The sequence below is a fragment of the Leuresthes tenuis genome, unplaced genomic scaffold (genome assembly GCF_036924035.1).
Source record: "Leuresthes tenuis unplaced genomic scaffold, fLeuTen1.0.hap1 SCAF_1, whole genome shotgun sequence".
Lineage (NCBI taxonomy): Eukaryota > Metazoa > Chordata > Actinopteri > Atheriniformes > Atherinopsidae > Leuresthes > Leuresthes tenuis.
The window spans coordinates 28329584-28337146 of record NW_027325355.1 but is presented as its reverse complement, the minus strand read 5'-3'; positions in this window follow the sequence as shown (position 1 = coordinate 28337146).

The window sequence follows — 7563 nt, the reverse complement described above, 5'->3', positions numbered from 1 at the left end:
TGTGTCATTTCTTAATAAACTTTCAGACAGTGGAGGTTTCAGTTAATGGTTCCATTCACAGCCCGTTCTGGCATTAAGGATACCCAGTAATGAAGAGTTCCAGCTGTTATTTTGTCCCATTCTTCCTTAAACAGGTCTTAAGGTGTGCAGCAGTGCGGGGGGGTGGTTGTTTCTCTGCTGGGGACAGGTCAGGACTGCAGGCAGCAGTGCGGGGGGGTGGTTGTTTCTCTGCTGGGGACAGGTCAGGACCTCAGGCAGCAGTGCGGGGGGGTGGTTGTTTCTCTGCTGGGGACAGGTCAGGACTGCAGGCAGCAGTGCGGGGGGGTGGTTGTTCCTCTGCTGGGGACAGGTCAGGACTGCAGGCAGCAGTGCGGGGGGGTGGTTGTTTCTCTGCTGGGGACAGGTCAGGACCTCAGGCAGCAGTGCGGGGGGGTGGTTGTTTCTCTGCTGGGGACAGGTCAGGACTGCAGGCAGCCAGTCCAGCACCCGTACCTCTTCTTCCTCAGCCAGGCCTTTGGACTGTGGCAGAATGTGGTTTTCCATGGTCTGCTTGAACAGTGCTGGGACGTCCCAGGAAAAGATGTGGCCTTGAAGGCAGCATATGTTGCTGTAAAATCTCAGTGAGCTTTTCTGCATTAATGCTGCCGTCACAGAAGTGGAAATGAGCTTTGCCCCCTGATCCAACCCCATACCATCACAGAGCCTGGCTGCAGGGACTGGTTGCTGACAGCAGGCTGGATGCTGCTTTTGCTCTTTGCTCCATTTCTTCCAACAAAGATGTGGAATACTGATGGGTCTGACCACAGCACACGTTTCCACGGTGACGGTCCATCCCAGACGCCTCCGAGCCCAGAGAAGTGGACGCGGTTAGCATCAGGCTTCTTTCCTGCACAGTAAAGCTTGTGAATGTAAGTCTGCTTGAGAAATGTTTCCCTCAGTAACCCTTTGTCCATGTGGTTCTAGCAGCAGATGGTCCAGAACGCGGCGGTGCGGCTGGTCTTGGATCAGCCTAAAAGAACACGTCCCCCCTCTGTTCATTGAGCTCCTCTGGCTGCCCTTAGCATCAGATCCAAGTCCCTGATGTTAGCTACAAAGAGCTTAATGGAACGGCTCCATCTACTTGAATGCTCTTGCAAAGGCTTCTGTCCCAACTGGGTCCCTCCGTTGGTCCCAGGATTGTCGTCTAGCAGCTCCTACACCACGCCTAAGACAATCCAAACTCTGTTCATGTGTCGTCCCACGATGGTGGAATGACCTACCGAGCGCTACCAGAACAGGGGCGTCCCTGTCTATCTTCAAGAAGCTCCTGAAAACCCAGCTCTTCAGAGAGCATCTCCTATCCCAGCACTTACCTTGTACTTCCCTCCCCCCTCTATCTCTGCACTTTATCTTTCTGCACTTCCTTCTATGCCTGCACCCTATCTCTACTCTGTCCCCTCTGACAGAGTCGGACTCCTGGGTTCCTTCTATGTAGCTTATTGTTAGCTTTTTATACAGCTGTTATATCTTCATTTGTAAGTCGCTTTGGATAAAAGCGTCTGATAAATACAGAAACATAAACTCTATGCTTGACCGAATAGTTCATAACACATTTTTCTGCAGTTATTTCAGTTTTACTCTGACTTTAAGGTCAATATTGAGAATCCTGGCACCCAAAAGAAAATCCTCGGTGCAAGTAGGACCCGAAAATTAGCCAAAATTCTACAAGAAAAGGTCACATTTTGTCTAAAAATGGATTTGTCAACCAACATTTCACAATGATGTGGTTGATGATGCACCTTTGTGACAACATCTGCACTTAAATGAACCAAATAACAGCTAAAAGGTGAATAATAAAGTCTTTCTGCACTTCCTTCTATGCCTGCACCCTATCTCTACTCTGTCCCCTCTGACAGAGTCGGACTCCTGGGTTCCTTCTATGGAGCTTATTGTTAGCTTTTTATACAGCTGTTATATCTTCATTTGTAAGTCGCTTTGGATAAAAGCGTCTGATAAATACAGAAACTGCTGATGAATGATGCCTGAGGGATCAGAGATCACCGGTGTCCAGCTCTGTCTTGTCCTTCCCTTCTTATCTTACTTTGAGGAACATTGAACATTCGACAGTGAAATGATCTTTACACACACTTGTTGACAAACTGGAAATCCTCCTCTGCCCACCTTTTGTTCTCCAAGAGTCATGCCTGTCGAATACCTGATGCAAGTCAAGCAAGTTCTCACAAGTCAAATCAAACAGAATCTTGTAGATCTGCCCGGGTTGACACAGGAACATTTTTAAATTGGATCTTTAGGCACTTTGTTACGAGCTGCCTGTCACAAAGACACATCATTTGTTCCCATTTCTTTAGTTTAGCATCTATGAAAACACAGTTTGACAGACAGAAAACAGGATTTCAACTCAGTCTCACAACATGATGCGAAACAGTAGCTTAAATGTTGCGTCCACAGACATGATTTTCACAGTGCTGAACACAAAAATAACACATTTTGTGTTAAATAGTCACATTTTGACTGTTTTTTCACACTTAACAGGTGAGTAAGTCGAGCTCGAATCTCGTTGGAAGGACTTCTGCCGGTAATCTGTTGATGATGCGTAACTATGGCAACGGGGAAACTGTTTACTCATACGAGCAGCTGATTGAGCTGTTCAAAGCCCGAGTAATGCCTGGAGAAGACCCCAAATCCAGATTGGTTGAAAAGGGGAGACGTCCGGGATACAGAGCAGGATCAAGATGAAGAAAAAAGGAGGAGGAAGCTTAAACCTTTGCTTCCCCTGATCATCACGGGGAATGTGACATCACTGGCAGGTGAAATGGACGAGCGTGAAGCCCTGATGAGGAAATCAAAAAGGGAAACCGCAAACCTGACTGCAGGAACAGCTGTAACGCCTCTCTGCTCAGCTCTGATGTTAAACTGTGAGTTAAACTGTGAGTTAAACTGTGAGTTAAACTGTGAGTTAAGCTGTGAGTTAAACTGTGAGTTAAACTGTGAGTTAAACTGTGAGTTAAGCTGTGAGTTTAACTGTGAGTTAAGCTGTGAGTTAAACTGTGAGTTAAACTGTGAGTTAAACTGTGAGTTAAACTGTGAGTTAAACTGTGAGTTAAACTGTGAGTTAAACTGTGAGTTTAACTGTGAGTTTAACTGTGAGTTTAACTGTGAGTTAAGCTGTGAGTTAAACTGAGTTAAACTGTGAGTTAATCTGTGAGTTAAACTGTGTTAAACTGTGAGTTAAACTGAGTTAAGCTGTGAGTTAAACTGTGTTAAATTGTGAGTTAAACTGTGTTAAATTGTGAGTTAAACTGTGTTAAACTGTGTTAAATTGTGAGTTAAACTGTGAGTTAAATTGAGTTAAACTGTGAGTTAAACTGTGAGTTTAACTGTGAGTTTAACTGTGAGTTAAACTGAGTTAAGCTGTGAGTTAAACTGTGTTAAACTGTGAGTTAAACTGTGTTAAACTGTGAGTTAAACTGTGTTAAACTGTGAGTTAAACTGTGTTAAACTGAGTTAAACTTTGAGTTAAACTTTGAGTTAAACTTTGAGTCAAACTTTGAGTTAAGCTGTGAGTTAAGCTCTGAGTTAAACTGTGAGTTAAGCTCTGAGTTAAACTGTGAGTTAAGCTGTGAGTTTAACTGTGAGTTAAACTGTGAGTTAAGCTGTGAGTTTAACTGTGAGTTTAATTGTGAGTTTAACTGAGTTAAACTGTGAGTTAAACTGTGAGTTAATCTGTGAGTTTCTGAGCCATGTTGTCAGCAGAGATTTCACCTGTGTTACCTGCCTGTTACGAGCAGATGAAGTTCCACCATATCTCTCTGCTGCGCTTCACCTCTCTGGCATCCATCAGCAGAAGTCTCTGTAGCAGGAGCACGTCTTTAATAACTTTAATAACTTTAATATCATGCTATCTTTTCCCTTTCCAGATTAACAAAGTGGGATCAAATAATTTTTATTTGAATTGGAACCTCAATTTGAAATGTTCTTTTTGCATTTAGTGGCTGTTTCTTTGTGTTTTCACTCACTGTTTTGTTGCTTTTTACACTTTACAAAGTAGTCTACTTAACAAATCCAGCTGTGACCTGACAGGACCTGAGAGATGCATCTGGACCTTCAGCTGATCCATCTACTGTTGGCCCAAGCCTCATCAGAAATGGTCTCCATGGAAGGGTGGCTGTCAAGAAGCCGTTCTTAAGGAAGGGAAACAGGGAGAAAAGGCTGAGCTGTGCCAAATGACACAAGAAGTGGACTGAAAATCAGTGGCAACAGGTCTTATGGAGGGATGAATCCTCCCCAGAGCCCGGACCTCAACATTATTGAAGCAGTGTGGGATCATCTGACAGAGAACGGAACAAAAGGCAGCCCACATCCAAAGAAGAGCTTTGGGATGTCCTTCAAGAAGCCAGGAGAACTATTCCTGAAGACTCCTTAAAGAAATGACAGAAAGCTTGTCTCAGAGGGTTCAGGCTGTGTTGGAGAACCAGATTTTCACTTTAGGAGTTGCTATAACTCAAAAACTCAAGGCTTTCTCACAGTCCTCTCGTGGGGAAACCCTCGATCGTATCAGCCAAAAACAAAGCAGCAACGAGCTGCTCGCAGGACTTCCTTCTACCCACTTCCTTGTGTTGGAAACCATTTGCATGTCCTGTAACCTCGGAGGTGATTGTAAAATTGTGAAATCTGAATTAAACATTTGCATGCAGGCGTGTTTCAGTGACGCACTTCTGCGGCGGTTTAACTTCAGCTCGACTCACACGTGACTGAAGCTGTGTTCAGTTTTCACTCATGACAACATTCCTCTGTCAGAGTCATACAGCGATGCCTTTGAAGTGAAAAATGAAAACATCCCAACGTGTTATTTTAAGCGGGGCGCTGCGAGCTTTTATCAGATGATGGAAATATTCGGCTGGATTATCTCAGATGAAGAAAATTTCCAGTTTACACATTTAAAAAGTGCTGATTGTTCGTGCCAAGCTGCGTGTATTTTCCTCCAAATGTTTTAAATGTCTTTGCCTTGTTACCCTGGAATGTCCCTAAATATTCTGCAGGTTAATCAGCGTTTTCTCTTCACACTGCAAACACGAGATAAACTTTCACACCTCGAGCCACATTCGGATTAACACTTTAAAACTGGCAGTTATAAGACGATGTAAAGGAAGCTAAAGGTGCAGAAACAAATATGTTCTGTTTTAAAAGTTTGAAATATGAATAAAGGAAAACATCCCAATAAAATGTTGAGTCATTGTAAAAATGTTTGTGTTTGTTCACTGACTGAAAAAGCTGAAAATTCAACTGAAAAAGCTGAAAATTCAACTGAAAAAGCTGAAAATTCAACTGAAAAAGCTGAAAATTCAACAGAAAAAGCTGAAAATTCAACTGAAAAAGCTGAAAATTCAACTGAAAAAGCTGAAAATTCAACAGAAAACAGTCAAGGTTTCACCAAAAGTTTCGCAGTTATTCAGTGAAAAAGGCCTTTGATGACTCCTGAAAACTGTTTAGTGCAGGCTGTAAAAAAGGAACACATCATCAAACTTTATCCTCCGACCACAGAGGAACGGAGCTGTTGGGAAACCGGCTGAAGCTGAAGAGAAGTCGGGAAAACAAAGGTTAATCATATCCTGGCGCAGAGATGCACAGTTCTAACGTTACTGGGAACCAGACTGGTCATGTGTCACTGCTGCCTTCATCACAAACTGCTGCCGCCACAGCAAACCTTTCAGTGGAGGAACAAGCTGCATCCTTTGGTTTACCCACAACTTTTCTTCCTTTAACCCTATTTAAGGTAAACCTCTTTCACAGAGATGCTTCTGTGGGCTGACGGTAGAATATCCAACGACAGCGTTCAAACCCCCAAGAACCCAAACTCATCACAAAACTGTGCAAAATGTAGCAGCTTCACAATTAAAGCTGAATGAACACTGTGCTACGGATGATAAATCATCTTTTGTTGCTACGTACTGAAGGACGGTCCACAGAGATGATGCTAAAGGACCAACAACAACACCAAGACAACCAAGAGCAGCCCACAGATCAGGTTGTTCCGCATGCTTCTGAGGTATCAGCTGCACAGGTGATGGCTCCCAGATCCATTTTGCATGTTTCCTACCTCCCTTTCACTCGCTAACTCACGTCGCTCTCACCTCTACGAGGTTAAAGTTCGACGTAAAAAGTACGTTTGGTCAAGTCAGTTTATTTGTATGGTACGTTTCATGTTAAAAAAAAAACATTTAAAGTGCTTTACATCAAATAAAAGCATTAAGAATACGTAAAATAATGAAAATAAACTAATTAAAATTATTAAAAACAACATGTGAACATATGTAACATATTCTTTACCCAAAGTGGCCCAAATCCCCACATCTACATCACCAGAGCTGGTAACCATTAATGGGCCAGAACTGGCTGCCAAGAAGTGGCCGTGTGTGCCAACACTTAGCCTCAGAGGGCCCAATTCAGCCGGCTACTGGGGGAATATTTAGTGTTCTGACACTCAAAATGTGTTAAATTGTTTGTATGAAAATAGTTTTCTGTTCACAATGTCTCGTTTTATTTTTAAAAACTTTGTTTTCAGTCTTAAATTAATTCAGACCCGAGCTGCAGAAGACAGAAAACACACTTTTATATTTACAGATTAACATTTTACTGGTACATTCTGCACGTTTTATGACAAAATTCTGCAAATGTTGAACACATTTTATCCATTTGTGTACATTTAGATACTTAATATGCTGGATTATAAAGAAAATCACAGTGATTTATGAAGAAAGTATTCGTGCACACACATTGCTAGTGCAATCGTTACCACGTGCACGCACTGGATGCACAAACGGTTTCACGGCAGCGCAGCGAAGATCAACGGAAAAACGCGCGCAGCTCAGTTTTAATATTTACTGACGATCAGCTCAGACAATATTTACTGCTGAGGATCAAACCATGAAGCCACAGACACGGTGATCAGTTGGTTTGAGAGCGTGAAGTGTGCAAACTGCTGCGTCTCTGTGTGTCTCTGTGGGCGTTGAACCTGCCTGTGTTTGGTATTCCGTGCAGAAAGCCTCCCACGCCCCGTGTGTCCGCCCACGCGCGGATTTGCGTCACGCAGGGAGCAGCGTGGGCGAAGAGAGAGAGAGAGAGAGGCTCTGTGGCAACCGCGCGGAATATCCCACTTTCTGTGGCTGCCCGCGTGAAGCTGCGCGCCGTCCGCACGCGGTGGACAGGAAGTGGTGACAAAATAAAAGCTGAGCTCTCACGCGCATATTACTGTGGTACATGCAGATATTTACACTCCTTTATCAGAGGTAATCAGATGTGGGTTTAAAATGAAGTCTGGAAAACACTTTAACGGCATCAGAAAGAGATAAAGAATAAATATGAAGTAGATGCGTCCAAAGACATCATATTTTCTCTCATCCTCCATATTTATCGCTGCTTTTGGCTTGAAGCAGCGAGGCGCTGCTCACAGGTTAATGTGTCAGTGTAAAAACTCCCAACATGTGTCACCATGCATCAGAAACCCAGTAAATAATGTTGATTTGACTGTGGGGGGGTCTGTGACTCCAACCGTGAATCATGCAG